Source organism: Cololabis saira, chromosome 11 (assembly GCF_033807715.1).
Source record: "Cololabis saira isolate AMF1-May2022 chromosome 11, fColSai1.1, whole genome shotgun sequence".
Classification (NCBI taxonomy): domain Eukaryota; kingdom Metazoa; phylum Chordata; class Actinopteri; order Beloniformes; family Belonidae; genus Cololabis; species Cololabis saira.
In genome coordinates, this window is record NC_084597.1 from 21,286,806 (window position 1) to 21,303,438 (window position 16,633).

A 16,633-nucleotide genomic window follows, 5' to 3' on the forward strand; every position below is an offset into this window, starting at 1 on the left:
TTGCAAAAATAAATTTTACCAAAAAGTCCGGCTGTTTGGTGATTGCTAATGTTTACTGGGTTTTTTTTTCGTCAAGATCGAGGCAGATGATGTTGTTAGTCATTCTTATTACAGATTCAGAATGGAGTCTGTGTGGGAACTGTGTTTTTAGAAAAAACCAGTAGGTGGTGCAAGAGAACTTTTTTTAACCTATGAATCATTTATATATGGACACTCTCTGTTTTCTGATCAGTTTTTAAAACTCTGTGTTTCAGTTAAGTTCAGGTGATCGTCATCACATGGCATTCAACACTGCGTCATTGTTTCACTTCATGGACCTGAGCTCACTTAAAAGGGTTTTAATTGACGTGCTATCAAGCGTCTGCTAAATGACAGTAGTAGTAGGAGTAGTAGTTTTTTGAGGGATAGATTTTCTCCTGGCATATTTTATATAACAACTGATGAATGGACCATGGTCCATCCATGAATGGTCAATGGATGGACCATGATCCATTAATGACCAGGTTTGGGTTGTGAAGGCAGCAGCAATAAGCAACAGACCTCACTCTCCCCAGTCAACCTGCTCTAGCTCCATCCATCCATTTCCAGTAAAGTATAAACGGGGTCTAGGGGTACCCCTGGACAGATCACCAGTCCCTTACAGGTCCACATAGAATAACAACCATACAGCCTTACACTTTTATACAGAGAATTTAGTGTAATCAATTAACGTACGTGTTTTTGGACTGAGGGAGGAAGCCAGAAAAACCTGAAGAAAATCACCAGGGAGAAAATACAAACGCCACACAGACCCTTCCTGCTGTGAGGCAACAATGCTAACCTGCCCCTCTGCCCCCTCTTCTAGCTCATCCATCCTTCTGGTAAGACATGTCTGAAAAACCTCCCAAGCGAGTGTAACCCACACACTAAAAGTGTATGGTCACTAAGGGGTTAACGCTGCGCGAGCCATTCTTTTTGATCCTCGGCAGCACCCGTTGGAAAGGCAGACCCCGCCCCCCGCTGGTGTGTCTTGTAATTAACAGCACGCGGGAGAAAGGAAAAAAGGAGAGTTTCCAATGCATGTAAACGGGAAGGTGAAATGAGTGCAGGTGAAATTATAAAGGAAAAAACGATACAAGAGACGATAAAGAGTGCGGGAGGGAGTGCTGCATGGTGCAGTATTGCTGAAAGAATTGGTTAAATTGACAGAAGAACTCCGACTGGTTTTTTTGAGACCCCCTTCTAATGCATGAGAGAGAAGACTTCGGATGTGATGGCGAGTCAGACCCACGGACGATGCGTTGGAGGTTCCTGCCAGTAGACTGGCCAGCTGCGGCAGGGATTGACAAGATCACCTTGAACTCAGGATTTCCCAGCTAAGGAAATACCGTAACACCTACACTTAAACCTACCCGGGTAGTGTACATACATACATACAAGACACGGAAAAGAACAAGAAACTCCAAAAGAACATTTACCAGTACAAAAAGAACTGGAAAAATCTCAGAAGGGAATTCTTTATTTTATTTTTATTTTTTTTGAGAAAAGAGCTCTATTTTATTTTGGGATATTTATTCTTTTTTTAGTCACTGTAAGTGTGATCATATTTTGTTTTGTGTTGCTACAATAAAATTGTCAGTTGTTTACGATACATCATATTCTTCCTTGCTCCTCAGAACCTAGATCTTCATAGCCTATACTTTTTCTTTTGTAATGTTATAAGTACAAGTGCTACATAAAAGTGGCGAGCCCAGCCAGGAGGAGTGGCTGAATTTTTGAAACAATCTGACAGTTTAATTGCAGTTCCACTACAGTATGGATGTCATAAATGTACAGAGTGTCAAGGTGTCAAACTCTGTTCTAGTTCATGGGTTAATAGGCACAGAGATAGATGAGGAACTAGTTGATTTTTTGAAAAAATATGGTCACATCTCCAGACTAGTACCTGTTGATAGTTCTGACCCTGACTTTAACAATACAACCATAGTTGAGTTTCAGTTTGGAACAGCTATAAAGGCACTTCAGGATGAGTTACCATGTCAAAGACCTACCTCTGACCCTGAAATAACCCACAACATCCAACTTTTGTCACCTCTCTACAGCTCCAAGCTGACTTCTGACCTTACTCAGTCCTACATAACAGGGTTAAAGGGGGTTGCAAAGCTGAGTGGCTCAGATTATGAGAGGCTTTTGCGTGAAGAACTGAGCCGAATGCAGAAATCGGCTAATAGTGAGGAGGCATGTACTCCAGAAGAGTTTACCTCTGATTCAGAGGCAGGGACTCGAATGATGCCAGTTCAAACCCAGCCTCATCTGGGTAGTCAGGCCACACCCAAAGCAGACCATGCAGTTTTACCTGTTGCTGTTGAGAGCTCCACGCCATTCTTGTCACCAGAACAGATCAATACACCTGAGGTACAAAGGGTGATAGTTGAACACATTGTGAAAAGTAGTGATTTAGCACAAACCTACCCAAGCTCCTCTAAGCTTAGACCTTTCTCAGGAAGGAACCCTTGTCCCGGTATGGAGGTTGAATATGACAGTTGGCGGAGTAACGTGGAGTTTTACCTTGCAGATTCCTCTGTTCCACAGAGGCAAGTGGTCAGGAAGATCATAGAGAGTCTCTTACCTCCTGCTGCCAGCATTGTCAAACATCTGGGTCCTTTCTCTAAGCCGGAGGATTTCTTGACCCTCCTTGACTCAGCCTATGGGACAGTGGGTGATATTGATGAACTTTTTGCAAAGTTTCTCAGCACCAATCAGAATGCAGGTGAGAAACCCTCTGCTTATTTGCACCGCCTACACAGTACTTTGAGTAAAGTTGTAAAAGGTGGGGGTATCCCAGCTGGTGACTTTGACCGTCAATTACTGAAACAGTTCTGCAGAGGATGCTGGGATAATGGCTTAATTCTAAGCCTCCAGTTGGAACAAAAGAAATCTCAACCCCCTGCATTTTCTGAACTGTTGTTGTGGCTGAGAACAGAGGAGGACAAACGAGCTGCAAAATCTAGCCGTATGAAGCAGCACCTTGGATTTTCAAAATTAAAGGTGCAGTCCAATCCCCTCAGCGTGTACTCCGATATTGACATGAGAGCAAGTACTGATGACACAACAGACCCAGTAACTACCAAAACTCTACAAAAGCAGATAGCTCAGCTTCAGAATCAGCTGTCATCACTTAAAGCTTCCATAGATAAGCCTGCAAACAAAAAGGCACAGCCAATAGTACCACAGACAAAGAAAGGCAAGCCAAAAGAGTCATTGGCAGCTAGCCATACACCAGTGGGTGAAAATTTAAGCAAAGGTGGTAGAAGGCCACGCCCCTGGTATTGCTTTACCTGTGGTGAGGACAATCATATTGCGACCACATGCCCTAATGAACCAAATCCTGATCTGGTTGACTCCAAGAGGAAAGCATTTAAAGCAAAGCAAAGGGCCTGGGATGAGCAAAATAAGGCTGATTTAAACTAAAAACTGTTCCAGTCGAGGGACAGACTGGAACTGATATCATTGAAAGTCCCACACCTAAAGCTTTCCTGAAAACTTCATCCTGCAATCTCACTTTACAGCAGCGGGCCAGAATTCCAAAAGGGCTAATTGGTGAAAAATGTACAGCAAATGTTACTGTAAATGGAGTTAAGTGCAACTCTTTGCTGGACACTGGTTCTCAGGTGACCACCATATCAGTCTCCTTTTACAATGAAAACCTGGCAGAAAGACCTATACAGCCTATTAGTGACCTTGATGTTGAGGGTGCAAATGGGCAAGCAGTCCCATATCTGGGTTATGTGGAGGTCAGCATTGAGTTTCCCAAGGAGTTCATTGGGCCACTGCTTGAGGTTTCCACACTGGCATTGATTGTGCGACGTGTTGATTGTGTGATTTACGCTCAAACACTGATTTGCCAGTATTGATAGGCACAAATGTGCTTGATGTTTTGTACAGTGAGCATTGTCTGGACAGATCTACATCTGACATTTCCTCTGTTTATAGCTTTAGGCAGATATTGAGAACTCTCAAACTCAGACATTCAGAAAAAACCACAGGAAAGATCGGCCTGGTGAAATTAAAACATAACAAACAACATGTCATCCCAGCAGGTGACCGGGTCTGTCTTGAAGGCTCCGTTAAAGCCAGGAACTCCTTATGCGAGAAACAGGCAATCATAGAGCAGCCGAGTTCAACTACTTTACCTGGTGGAATCTTTGTTGACTGCTGCCTGGTTACGTTGCCCGATCGTGATTTTCATACATTTCCTGTATGGGTCAGAAACGAGACAGAGCATGATATAACTCTTCCAACTAACTGTGCTATTGCTGATCTGCATGTAGTTGACCAAGTTCTTGACCTTAAGAACTCCCCTGTGTCAGACTCTGTTACTGCAGCGTGCTATAGCTCATCTGCCCAACCCTCTGGTCACCTTAAAGAGGCTGAGTTAACATTCGATTTTGGCGACTCGCCGTTACCTGAGGAATGGAAAGAAAGAGTGGTGCACCGTCTGCGTACTTACTCTGATGTGTTCTCATGCCACGATCTTGAGTTTGGTCATGCTACAAAGGTCAAGCACAAAATAAAGCTCAAGGATGAGGTGCCCTTTAAACAGCGATCAAGGCCCATTCATCCTAATGACTATGAGGCGGTGAAGAAACATCTTAAGATGCTTTTGGAAGCTGGGGTGATAAGAGAATCAGAATCCCCTTATTCTTCACCTATTGTTGTTGTCAAAAAGAAGAATGGCGACGTTCGCCTGTGTATTGACTACCGTAAACTTAACACACTGACCATAAGGGATGCTTATGCACTCCCAAACCTTGAAGACACTTTTTCAGCCCTCTCAGGGTCAAAATTGTTTTCAGTGATGGATTTGAAATCTGGTTACTATCAGATTGAGATGGAGGAGGAAGACAAGCCAAAAACTGCTTTTGTCTGCCCTCTGGGGTTTTATGAATTCAACCGGATGCCACAAGGAATAACGAATGCACCCAGCACTTTCCAGAGGTTGATGGAGAAGTGCATGGGGGACATTAACCTCAGGGAGGTTTTAGTATTCCTTGATGATTTGATTGTGTTTTCAGATTCCCTAGAAGAGCATGAGAGAAGGTTGCAGCATGTTCTTCAGCGGTTGAGGGAAAATGGCTTAAAGCTCTCTCCTTCAAAATGCAAATTTTTCCAGACATCAGTGCGGTATTTGGGACACATTGTCTCAAAGGATCGGGTTGAGACCGACCCTGAAAAAATTGCTGCCATAAAAACCTGGCCAGTACCGCAGACCTTGAAACAGCTTAGATCGTTCTTGGGATTTGCCGGCTACTACCGCCGCTTTATTGAACATTATTCTAAGACTGTGAAACCCTTAAATGACCTGACAGGAGGTTATCCGCCATTGAGGAAAGGTCAAAGTAAAGTCTCTTGTGGTGGCAAGTATTTCAACCCCAGTATGCCTTTTGCAGAGAGGTGGACCCCTGCTTGCCAAGCAGCTTTTGAGTGTATCAAAGTGAAACTGACTTCTTCTCCAGTACTGGGGTTTGCCAACCCAAAGATCCCATACGTTCTGCATACAGACGCCAGCTCAACTGGACTAGGCGCTGCCTTGTATCAGGAACAAGAAGGGAAAATGCGGGTAATTGCTTATGCCAGTCGGGGATTGACACCCAGTGAGAGCAAATATCCAGCTCACAAGTTGGAATTTTTGGCTCTGAAATGGTCAATTGTTGACAAATTTTTTGACTACCTTTATGGAAATTCCTTCACGGTTATGACAGACAACAACCCATTAACATATGTACTTACCTCAGCCAAACTGGACGCAGCAAGCCATCGCTGGTTAGCAGCCTTATCTACCTTTGATTTTAATATCAAATACAGGGCTGGAAAAGCAAACCAGGATGCGGATGGTTTGTCACGACGACCCCATGATGAGTTGGCTGCAGACCATGCTTCTCTGGAAGAGGCGGAACGCATCCGACAGCTCACCTCACGATTTCAGACATCATCTCCATCTGATCTCAGCTTGGATTCACATGAAGTCGCAGCAGTGTGCCATAGGCATATTCTGAGTGAGACAGACGACCAGTTACCTTCCATCACTTTGGTTGAGTCTTTAGCTATTCATGCTGATGCTGTACCTGATGCCTATGAACAGGAGACATTTGGTCAGGTGACAGTTCCCCTGTTCTCTGAATCTGACCTCAAGGAGCAGCAGGAAGCTGATCCAGTCATAGGCCAGGTGATTAAATTGCTGCGATCAGGTGTTGACAGCCCACATAGCATCAAGGATGAATCACATGATATGAAGTTGATGCTAAAACAGTGGAAACGCTTTGAAATTAGAAATGGTCTTCTAACCAGGACACGGCAATGTCATGGCCAAAACGTTTATCAGCTGGTTCTTCCAGTAGTCTTAAGACCAACAGTTTTCAAGCTCCTCCATGATGACATGGGGCACATGGGATGGGAGCGTACTCATGACCTAATAAGATCTAGGTTTTATTGGCCACGAATGGCCATGGACATTGAAGCTAAGATAAAATCCTGCGGTCGTTGTGTGAGAAGAAAGTCCCAACCTGAAAAAGCAGCACCTTTGGTCAATATCAAAACATCACAACCAATGGAATTAGTCTGTATGGATTTTTTGCCAGATAGCAAGAATACCAAAGACATTTTAGTCATTACAGATCATTTCACAAAATATGCTGTTGCTTTACCTACACGAGACCAAAAAGCTACCACAGTGGCAAAATGTCTCTGGGATAACTTTTTGATTCACTACGGGTACCCAGAGCGCCTTCACAGTGACCAGGGCAGAGATTTTGAATCTCTTGTCATTAAGGAGCTCTGCACTATGACTGGTATTAGGAAGGTGAGAACTACCCCATACCATCCACGGGGCAATCCGGTTGAGAGATTCAATCGGACCCTCCTCAATATGCTTGGTACTTTGAAGGAGGAGCAGAAGGTGCATTGGCGGGATTTTGTTAAACCCCTTGCTCACGCCTACAATTGCACCAAAAACGAGGTCACAGGATTCAGCCCTTATGAACTGATGTTTGGGCGACAACCTCGACTACCAGTTGACTTAGCATTTGGGCTTCCAGTGAAAAATAATGAGCCAGTGCCTCATTCTCAGTATGTCCGAAATCTAAAAGCTCGTCTTGAAGAGAGCTATCGTCTTGCTCTGGAGAATTCTGCAAAAGTTGCAGAGCGAAACAAAAAACGGTTTGATAAGCACGTTAGAGAAGCTACTCTCAAGGTCGGTGATCGGGTACTGGTTAGAAATCTCCGTCTGCGAAACAAACACAAACTGGCAGACAAGTGGGAGTCCACTGTGTACCGTGTTTTGAAACAAATGGAGAACTTACCTGTATACACGGTCAGTCCAGAAGGTGGAGACGGCCCGTGCCGCACCCTTCATCGAGATCTTTTGCTTCCATGTGGTCATTTGTCTGAAGCTGATGATGAAAATGCATCAGAAAAGAAAAAAACTATCCAACGACCCCAAACTAGGCAAAACGCCCCTCAGTTACTGCAGTCTGAGTGTTCTGACTCTGAGGAGGAGTACGTGGGTTTTCAGATAGTCCCACCTGTTCATACAGAAACATTTATCAGGATGTATGACAAGAAGCAAGTTGAGCCAGAAACCCATAATACTCCATTACCTGCTACTGAAGGTGACTTTCAAACAAGGTCAGATGAGGTAATGGAGGTTGTTGCTGATACTGGTGGGTTTGAGTTTAGACATGCCTCTGATGCCACAGAAAAGCCACATAATGGGGAGGTTGCAGGCAATACTGATACAGACGCTATGTTTATGTTAGGTGTTGAGAATGTGGATGATGAAGATTCCAACACTGACTTACCTGACCAACAGACTGTGGAAGAGATTGACACAGTTAAGACAAGCTGTGAGGACACAGACATAAGGAAGTCAGAAAGAACACGTCGAGCACCAGGTCGTTTTCATTACCCACAGTTAGGTAAACCCCTGATTTCTTTTGCTCAAGGTTTTCTTGACAGTTTTAATCAAGCACTGGAGTTGTTTGGTGACCATTCTGATGGATACGTTTATGATGTTTAAATTTGAGTATTGACCGCATGATGGGACTCCTGCTCATTAAAGGGGGGAGGGTGTAACCCACACACTAAAAGTGTATGGTCACTAAGGGGTTAACGCTGCGCGAGCCATTCTTTTTGATCCTCGGCAGCACCCGTTGGAAAGGCAGACCCCGCCCCCCGCTGGTGTGTCTTGTAATTAACAGCACGCGGGAGAAAGGAAAAAAGGAGAGTTTCCAATGCATGTAAACGGGAAGGTGAAATGAGTGCAGGTGAAATTATAAAGGAAAAAACGATACAAGAGACGATAAAGAGTGCGGGAGGGAGTGCTGCATGGTGCAGTATTGCTGAAAGAATTGGTTAAATTGACAGAAGAACTCCGACTGGTTTTTTTGAGACCCCCTTCTAATGCATGAGAGAGAAGACTTTGGATGTGATGGCGAGTCAGACCCACGGACGATGCGTTGGAGGTTCCTGCCAGTAGACTGGCCAGCTGCGGCAGGGATTGACAAGATCACCTTGAACTCAGGATTTCCCAGCTAAGGAAATACCGTAACACCTACACTTAAACCTACCCGGGTAGTGTACATACATACATACAAGACACGGAAAAGAACAAGAAACTCCAAAAGAACATTTACCAGTACAAAAAGAACTGGAAAAATCTCAGAAGGGAATTCTTTATTTTATTTTTATTTTTTTTGAGAAAAGAGCTCTATTTTATTTTGGGATATTTATTCTTTTTTTAGTCACTGTAAGTGTGATCATATTTTGTTTTGTGTTGCTACAATAAAATTGTCAGTTGTTTACGATACATCATATTCTTCCTTGCTCCTCAGAACCTAGATCTTCATAGCCTATACTTTTTCTTTTGTAATGTTATAAGTATAATGTTATAAGTACAAGTGCTACACGAGGTATCCAAGAGGCATCCTGATAAGCTACCCAAGCCACATCAATTGGCTTCTCCTGATGTGTAATATTGATATGTACCCTTCTCTAATTGTACTGTAAATAACTCTAACATCCTAATTTAGACCTGTAAATTTTGCAATTTCTTTTCAACTCCTTGAATTATTTCCAGGACAATATGAAACAATACAATATGAAACAATGCTATACTACATTTGTCCCTTTAGAAAGATTACTTTGCAGCCTTATCACTCAGTAATCAACCCACATCTGTGTCAGTGCTGCCATCTATCTGTACCCACCCAACCAGCCATCATTGAATGTTTTCAAAAATGTTCTCAAATCAAGGTGTCAAACAGCTCCAGTTGAAGCAATGGAGGCTTTCACCGACGCACATGTGCAACTCACACTAATAAACTATCTTCCACATAGTTTTTTAATGAACCTCAGTACTTGACCTTTTTTGTCACCTTGCTGAGCGGGAGAAATATAAGATTATTTATGGGATGTTTTCAAAAAGGTTTGTTCTGCAGGACCAGGCTGCAGAACGGGGTTTATTATATATATTGTTGCAGGATGTTAAAATGAAGTTATCGAGTGTCCACTTCTTTACAGCCTCTTAATACATTATCCAGCATATCTGAATGAAGTCAGTGACTGGAATACTAAATAAGGCAAGGCAAGGCAAGGCAAGGCAAGTTTATTTATATAGCACAATTCAACACAAGGTAATTCAAAGTGCTTTACATCAACATTAAATATTGTCAATAGATCTAAACCCACACTGAGATTTGGCTGTTTTGTAAGTTTATCAGAACTGGCCACAGTAATTGAATTTGATGCCAAGTCATAATCAGTATGATATCTAACTTTTACTACTAAAAAGAATAAAAATACATAAACAAATACAAATATAGAATTGGCAAAGGTTAAAGGGACACAGAGTCCTGTTTGGGAACTAGATACTTATGATCATAGCACAGGAACTGCTCTTTTAAGAGTTTTTAATTACCTTCATTTAACTGTCGATTCAGGTAATCCTGCTGGTGCTTTTAGACCTGTCTGAAGCGGTTCATGCAGTGGATCATTATATTCTGTTGTTAAGAATTGAAAAATGGGTTGGTATCAAAAGGTACGGTATTAAAGTGACATCGTCCCGGTCGTGGAACACTGGACCAGCTCTACACCTTCCGCAGGGTGCTCGAGGGCTCATGGGAATTTGCCCAACCAGTCTACATGTGTTTTGTGGATATGGAAAAGGCATTTGACCGTGTCCCTCGTGCCATTCTGTGGGGGGTGCTCAGTGAGTATGGAGTCAGGGGCCCTCTAATTAAGGGCTGTCTGGTCTCTGTATGATCGGAGCAGGAGTTTGGTTCGCATTGCCGGCAGTAAGTCAGACTTGTTCCCGGTGCATGTTGGACTCCGGCAGGGCGGCCCTTTGTCACCGGTCCTGTTCATAATTTTTATGGACAGGATTTCTAGGCGCAGCCAGGGGCCGGAGGGGTTCCGGTTTGGGAACCTCAGGATTTCATCTCTGCTTTTTGCAGATGATGTTGTCCTGTTGGCTTCATCAGACCGGGACCTTCAGCATGTGCTGGGGCGGTTTGCGGCCAAGTGCGACGCGGCAGGGATGAGAATCAGCACCTCCAAAACCGAGGCCATGGTTCTCCATCGGAAAAGGGTGGCGTGCCTTCTCCGGGTGGGTGGAGAAGTCCTGCCTCAGGTGGAGGAGTTCAAGTATCTCGGGATCTTGTTCACGAGTGAGGGAACGATGGAGCGGGAGATTGACAGACGGATCGGTGCAGCGTACCGGTTTGTACCGGATGCCTCCTGGACGCCTCCCTAGGGAGGTGTTCCAGGCATGTCCCACCGGGAGGAGACCCCGGGGCAGAGCCAGGACACGCTGGAGAGACTATGTCTCTCGGCTGGCCTGGGAACGCCTCGGACTCCCCTCGGAGGAGCTGGAGGAAGTGTCTGGGGTGAAGGAAGTCTGGGCATCCCTGCTGAGGCTGCTGCCCCCGCGACCCGGGAACGGATAAAGCGGCGGACGATGGATGGATGGATTAAAGTGACATATGTCATATTTGTCAAAGAGAACCTTTTCAGTTCACATTAGGCGCGTTTCCATTAGCGGGAGTTCTGGGTAGTTTCTATGGGGCCAAATCATTGACACGTGTCTCCATTACCGGGAATGGCCCAGTAAAAGTGGCCTTCAGGAACCTTTACGCCCCGTAAAACAGCCCTGTAGTAGGAGAGGTTGACCAACAGGAAACCTTCTGGTCCGGGTTCCCCGCTGACCAGGATTTCTAAATTATGTTCAGCTCTCTCACATGAACATAAATCATGTGACCACAAATAATTAAAGCTTTTGAACCAGAGACATTTTACTTTTGAGTACATCTTGGTCGCCAAGTTGCATTCTGGGACACGGCGGCCATGTTGGCAGCCTCATGAGTGTAAACAAACAGCAGTATTAGCAGTGTGGTAGCACCAAGTGAAAAGACGGAACGCAAAAAAAAAAAAAAGTTAAAATGCCGGAAAGGAACTGGAATTTACCGGGATACCTTAAACAAGGAAGCCAGGTACCGGTATATGGAGAAAATAATGATTATTAACGGTTTGGATCCATGTGAAATCCCTACTAAAGAGTGGAGCTCCGACGAGGACTGACTGCCGCAGTTCTGCACAACCGACATCTTCGGCTACCTTGTTTGTGGTGTGAGCGCCTACACTTCGGAGTAGTTCCGTTGTTATAAGTCGTTGGAGTCTCATGTGCAGTTCACAAATGGATGGGTGCAGGAGCTTCAGATCAAAAAAACAGTGGGAACAAAAGTTAAACCATTAGCGATCTTTTCCCCACGTCTGTTATGTGTGGGTTACCATGGTTTACAGAATAACAGAAAGTAACGATTACAAGTAAGACACAACGAAGAGGGAGCACGTCTGTACACAGTGCGCAGTGGTCCGAAGAGTAGCTAAGATAGCTTCCAACATGGCGGCTCCGCCAAGTGATGACGTCAAGACGACCAAGCCCTATTGGTGAATGCTCTTCTTCTTTTGGATTCTCCAAAGCTCTAATTTGGGCCCCATACTGTTTTCATTATATATGTTGGCTGTGGAGTATGTTTTAGGGAAGAATAATATTTATTTTCGTTGTTTTGCTGACAATATCCAGGTTTATATGCCCATTAAGTCTGAAAGGCCGAACCTCACTACAGCGTTTATTAGATTGTCTCAACAATCTTAAAACTTGAATGAAACTTAATGGAAAAAAAGACAGAGGTCATCTGGTTTGGAAAATCAGATGTGTTCTGTGGTTCTGCTGATGCTCTTGGCCCTTGGCCTCACATAGTTGCTCTGCTGTCAGAAATCTGGGTGTGATTTTTTTGTAGCTTTCTTAAATTGGACAGATTAGTGCATTGGTAAAAGTGAAAAAATCTTTGTTTTTCTCACAAAGCTGGATTCATATTAATTTATGAGAACCGATACCCAAATGCTCTCAAAAGATTTAGAGTTAAGAGAGCTCATGGCTATGAATCTTGTTTGAGCAAATGCGCAGGGAATCATGGACAAAGTCAGATAATGAATTTTAAATTAATCAGTGAAGGTTATTGAGATATGTTCCTTTTTTTTGTATATATATCTTTATTGAGGGCATTAAAAAAAAGAAAAAAAAGAAGTTTTACAATAACAATATAATTATCAATATTTCCCCCCCTTTTTAACTTTTCATAACATTAATTTAACCAAAATAATTAAATAATAATAATAAGAGAAAAAAAAAATAAGAAAAAGAAAAAAAAAAAAAAAAGAAAAAAAAAGAATTAATTAATAAGTAAATAAAAATAAAAACAACAGCACACCCCTCTCCCCTTCCCTCCCTCATATGGTCAATAGATTACATCATTCAAAATCATTTAACATATGTCTATCAATACTAGAACAAAAATGAATAATAAATTAAATAATCAAGTCCTGTGTAAACACATTCATTAATATAGTCGATGATTCAGATCATTAGTCCAATAAAGGCAAAAAATCCAAAAAAAGGTCCCCAAATAATATAATAATATAATAATAATATAATAATATAATATGAGATATGTTCCTTAACATTTAATGAATACTAAATTACAGAGGAACAGACCTTCCAGAGATGTTTGGAGATTAACAACGTCCTCGGTTTGGAGGTAAAAGGTGTGGGCTTGCACAGTAAACAGCTCAGGGAAACCAAATGGCACGTATGTCACTTTGATGAACGGCTCTCAGAGAATCACACGTAAAGCTAATGGAAGAGCGCGGATGGAGATATTGCTGAGGTGGAAGTACAAATGGTTTCTGGGGATTAGTGGAACCAGATGGGACCAAAATCTGCTGGGAAGGAAATCCACTTTCTCTTTACTCCCAGGACTTTAGTTTAATAGACAGTGTGGTCTAATCATCCGAATTATCGGTCGATTACATTTGTGTCACTTTGTCAACCATGTTAGTGGAAATCTGTGAGCATGAGAATCAGTATGTACTCAATACGTACTTCTGTAATAGTTAACAAAATAAATGTAATGCTTTGTTCTTTGAGATTAAATTGTTTTTTAGCATAGAAAGAACTGTGTTGGTCTGTGGGAGGAACATGTTACTTGCCCAAATTGATACAAGGACCCCTCTTGTACACATGCGTGCTTCTGAGTGCAGCGGTGCATTTGCTACGTATTACGTGCAAACCTAGTTCAACTTTGCAAGCAGCAGCACAGGAACCAGCTGCTCAAAGTGCATGACTGATGCCGTTGTGGCGCTCATGAAAGATCATTACTGAAATTTCACTCCATCCTTGACAAAATCTTTTAAAAAATGTGGAAAAAAAACAGAAAATATTTTTTTCACAACATTAAAACTGGTCAAAATTTCCTTTATAACTTCGACACCATAATGGCATATATTGTAGTTTACAACTGTTTTACAAAAGCAATAATGGAACAGAATAATACCAAGTACTAAACAAAAAAAATAAACATATGAAACAATTTATTAATAAATTCAATTTAATTATTGTGTTCAATCACAAAAATCAAATCAGATATATGCATGGGTAGCAACTTTGTTTTTTACATACTTGCTTTATACAACCACTAATGCAAAATTTAATTAATATAAGTATCTTCCATGATGACTCTAAAGTCAGGTTGATCTATGTTAGGTATTTTAAACCTGCAGAAGACACTTAGTTAGAAATAAAGAGAAACAACTTCTCTCAATTAAAAGTTTTTCTTATTGGAGAATCAAAGTAAATTTACACATGGACCTTTTTTGTTCGGCAGACAACCTCCCAGCAAAAGACCACATAAAAGAATGTGCATCATACTTTTCTAACGACAAAAATGCAGATGATTACTATATAATTGGCGAAAGTGATGGGAAGGAACCGTGGTTTAGACTTAGCCATCCCTTTGAGCCGTGATTGGTCCCAACCACTCAGCTGTCTTCGTCTTCTTTCGTTCCAAAAATCATGGATTTGGCCTTGTACTCAAGAAACCACTCTTGGCTGTCTCCTCTCCATTGCTGTTTGCTTGAGATAAGGGAACTATTTCAAGTGATTAAGAGCTAAACTATGTAAACCTGTGTGAGGTGTGAGTCAGGTCACAAGTCACAAATTATTTTGGGGCTTTTTTAATCCATGTTCCAGTTCTCAGCAACTCATTCAAAGCCTAAAATACATTAATTCCTAACAACTACTATATGTTGACAAACAAGATATAACTTTGCAGATATCAATCAGAAGTCAGAAGTTTTGGTGTTTTCTAATTTGAATTTGAACTCTCCTTGTGACAAATATCAAAAGGAGAGGTTTAAGGAAGACCCAAATGCAGTAGATCAGGAAGCAAGAGTAAAAATGCAAAAGTATATTATAAACAACCAAATGTGCTGCAGAATCAGGATAAGTAGAAACCAAAACCTATATACAGAAACCAGCTGGAGCTGCAGACCAAAAGGTACCATCTGGCAGGGAAGGGATTAGTATAAGTACAATATATAGACACTGACAAGCGTTAAAATGCAAGGAGACACAGATGTAAACAATCAAAACAGAGCAGACCAACTTAGTACAGGGGAAAACACTTTCAAAATAAAAGAGAGACTGAGCATCATTAAACTAAACACATAGAAATAAACGAGACTGATAGTAAGAAAATACAACAACATAGCAAAATATAGCAGAATAATAACAAAAATACACTGTAGCTCGTAACAATAAATGTTTAGACCATATAATAATACTAAACATAGGCAGTTTGTTTACACACTGGTCGATTCTGAGACAAGTTTGAAATAATTACTCTTCTAATGGACATTTTTGAAAGTCAGAGCATATTATTTTAGAAAATGCCTCATATGCATAAATAAATACTTTTGTAATCTCATTTTTGTCTTGAGTCAGGCTACAATGTTGGCTGGTTTAATTCTTTCCTCTATTGTGAAATGGGGTTTGGTCATTTGTCATTCACAGCCTAAATGTTAATCAATTATTATTAAAAACATTAGAAGAATTCATTTTTATGTGTCTGTTAATTGCAATTTATGATCAAACTTTAGAAAAAGACACATCCTCATGTAGCCAGTTTTAGACTGAAATGTATCCATGCCTCGTTGAAAACAAGACATTTGATATTTTCTCTGCTGTTTGATGTCATAACTGCCAACCTAACATCAAATACTTCTAGACAACCAGCAGTTCCCCTTAGGGTGCCTTTCACTTCGACATTGATAAGTTTGCACCACAATATCTGTTTGGAAATGTCTTAACCGTCACAACCACAGAAGCAGGTTTTCATTGTCAGAAGAAACAATAAAACCTTTCAGGAAAAAGACATTCAAATCACTACTGAATAACACCCCAATTGTAAGGCACCTCCACAATTCATTGAATTTCACAGGTGTTACATCACCTGCAAAGATAAATTGAAATAGGAATTTCCACAGCCGAATATATTTATCAGAAGTGAACAATAGGAACACAATTTAAGCTTTCGTCTGGAAAATCTGGAGTAAATCAATATTTTGTTAAGACTGTAATTGAGAAATCTAACTTTTATAATGCCTTTCTTATCTTTTCAGCTCTGCGCACAATTTTCTTCTAAAGGTGGGTTATTTTTCTCTCTCGCTTGTGTCATTTTGGCAGGAAATGTATTTTGGCAACAGCAATTGGCACCCTGCACCAGCTATTGTAACAATGTCAATTTAGTATTTCTTCTTTCTTTCTTCACACCCACACAATATTCTGTTGTTATGTGTTCAAATGTTTTTATGTTTGAAGAAGTCCTTTATGATGGTTCCTTAAAGGATTCCAATGGGCTTTATGTCAGGACTCATTGCTGGTTCAGTTCATTGGGAGCATTTTGTTTGTGCTATTAAAGGCAGGGTAAGGAATTTTTGACTGTTAACCCAGGAAACACTTTTGTCACATTCAGTGAATATATCCTCACTGTCCACCTACTGTGCATCTTGTGAGTCGATTACAAAAAAGAAAAAAAGAGGGTGGATGAGGAGCTGTCTTCAACAAATCCCACCCACAACCCACTACCCCGTGTCAGTTCTGTTTGCAATAGTCCTGAAGCTGTTATAAGTAATTCTGCAGTGGTTCTGCAGTGGTTCTTGGACGGGTTTGTACCAGAACAATTGGCTGCAAATAAAAGAGGTA

General features: G+C 41.6%; 1 long non-coding RNA gene across 1 annotated transcript; it reads right to left on the reverse strand.

The window, feature by feature from the left end:
* Positions 1–2,310: 2,310 nt before the first annotated feature.
* Positions 2,311–5,515, reverse strand: LOC133454622 (uncharacterized). The gene is made up of 3 exons (XR_009783402.1): positions 4,173–5,515; positions 2,609–2,684; positions 2,311–2,389 (listed from the first exon to the last, which is right to left on the reverse strand). It is a non-coding gene; the product is annotated as an uncharacterized LOC133454622 (long non-coding RNA).
* Positions 5,516–16,633: the final 11,118 nt, after the last annotated feature.